The sequence below is a fragment of the Durio zibethinus genome, chromosome 23 (genome assembly GCF_047325235.1).
Source record: "Durio zibethinus cultivar Kanyao isolate XHJ-2024 chromosome 23, ASM4732523v1, whole genome shotgun sequence".
NCBI lineage: Eukaryota > Viridiplantae > Streptophyta > Magnoliopsida > Malvales > Malvaceae > Durio > Durio zibethinus.
Window position 1 is genome coordinate 11,520,226 of NC_143184.1, and position 2,359 is coordinate 11,522,584.

Sequence of the window (2,359 nt, forward strand, 5' to 3'; positions counted from 1 at the left end):
AGATATGCTCTAAACTTTCAAACACAGGCTCACGCAAGACAAAAGTATGTATAAAAGTGGATAAAAAACATACCGAAAAAATACAAACCAAAGGTGAGAGCTTCGAGTCTCTGTGATAGCAGTGTACAAACTTTTTTTTTTCAAGAACCCTTTTCTCTTTTCTTTGGTTTCCTCTTTGTGTTTTCCTTTTGTTGCTACTAGTTCCACGAACATTAGTTTTTTTTTTTACTAGTTTTTTCCTCTTCTTTCCTTGCTTGAATGCCTTTCTTTATTTTTTTTCTTTGTTCCTCCTTCCTATTATTGCCTTTTTCTCTCGATTTTTTTCTTTGCTCTTGCTCATGTCTCTTTTGGTTTTTTATTTTTTTGGCCTGCTTTCGCTCACATCTCTCTTTTCTCACGAAAACTTCATTTTTTCCTAGTTCTCTGTTACAATTCTTTTCCCACTAATGCTTTATGTTCTCAAGTCACAAAGTCATATAGCCAGCCCTTCTTTTATAGTAATAGTTTTTTTTTTCATGTTTTATGTCATGCATGATTTCCTCACGTGTGTAACTTCCATGCAAGATTAGGCCAAAATGGCCTCATCCTTCAGCCATAATTTAGGCTTTACAAAGAAACTTAAGGGCTATAGTTTTATTTGGGTTTAATTTTATGGCCAAACTTAGGCTTTGTTTTTTTTTTTTTTTTTTTTTGCTTATTTTGGGCTTATTTTGCTTATATCATTTTATTTAGGCTCTTATTTATTTTAGGCCTAGCTTTTTTTATTTTTTATTTTTGTTTTGTTTTGTTTAATGGCTAACAAGCCAACATGTGCATTCTTTCGAGCATATGTTACGAGTTTCACTATGGGGCTCACATTAAGTTTTATACCTGAATATTTAAAAATGGATAATGTATTGGGCTTTAAAAATACAGGTCAAGCCCAATTGCAAGAATAAGCTCGAACAAAAAAGATAGAATATTTTAGATAAAATTAAGTGTCTATAATTATGAATTAATATTTTTCAAAAAAAAAAAATTGGAATTAATTTTGTTTTTTGGAGCTTATATTGATGGTTATTATAACTGTTGGTATATATCATACTTATATTGATGGATATTTATATACCGTAAAAAAAAAGTTACCTATACCAATAGTATATTCTGATAGTATTAAAAATTTACCAATATAAATATCTTTTACTGATGCAATCTGACTGTCAGTATAATTAAAAGTCAGTATATGAAAATTTTGTGTAGTGTATACTGACAGGTAGATATAACTGTCAGTATATCCTATGGCTATACTAATAATTAATTACTTCCGTTGGTATAAGTACCATTTACCTATAGATAGTATCTACTATTTAAAACTTATATCGATAGTTAAAATGCAATCCATTAGTATATAAATATGTATAATGACATTTATTTATATATTGCCAAAAAAAAATCAATGTATGCTGATTGAAGAAAAAAGTGTTGGTATAGGCATTGTTTATACTGATAGTAACAAAAATCTATCAATATAGATATTTTTTACTTACATAATTTGACCATCAGTATAGGTAAGTGTCAGTATATAACATACTTATACCGACAGATAGTTATATACCATAAAAAAAGTTTATCTATACCAATAATTATATAAAATGGTGGTATAAGTATGATTTATTCTGATGGTATCAAAAAACCATCAGTATAAATCTTTTTTATTGATGTAATTTGACCATCAGTATAAACAAATGTCAGTATATGAAAATTTTCTTATAGTGAAGCAAACAATTTTAAGATAAAGCTTTCAATTATTCAAATAGCCTTAACTTCTGTAAAGTTTGAAAGGTTACCAAGCAGTGATTCAAATCTCTATTTATCTAAATTTTAGAATTGTGTGATATATTTAAATATAATGGTGTTTTTAACAATGCAATCAGACTAAAACTTTTTTTTTCTTTCAGAAACAAGGCAAAGAATTGGTTATCTTCACTACCATTTGTTCAATCACCATATGGGATGATTTGGTACAAAAGTTCCTTGTAAAATTTTTTCCACCTGCTAAGACAGCTAAAATGAAGAATGAAATCACAACATTCATGCAATTTGATGGTGAAAATCTATATGATGTGTGAGAGAGACTTAAAGAATTGTTGGATAAGTGTCCATATCATGGCCTCTTATAGCGGTTGTAAATATAAATCTTTTATAATGGATTTACACCATCCATGAGAACTACACTTGATTTGACCGTTGGAATAACGATAATGAGTAAGACTGTTGAAGAGGCAAATGAGTTGATAAAAGAGATGAAGGCAAACAATTATCAATAGCGTATAGAACGTAAGGTACATAAAAAATCTACTAGTGTTTATAAGCTTGACAC

The 2,359-nt window shown here is 28.7% G+C and overlaps 1 non-coding gene across 1 annotated transcript; it reads right to left on the bottom strand.

Moving 5' to 3' along the window:
- Nucleotides 1–2,045: 2,045 nt before the first annotated feature.
- LOC149512208 (small nucleolar RNA R71) lies at nucleotides 2,046–2,152 on the bottom strand. Its single transcript, XR_016332880.1, has one exon. It is a non-coding gene; the product is annotated as a small nucleolar RNA R71 (small nucleolar RNA).
- Between the last annotated feature and the right edge of the window lie 207 nt (nucleotides 2,153–2,359).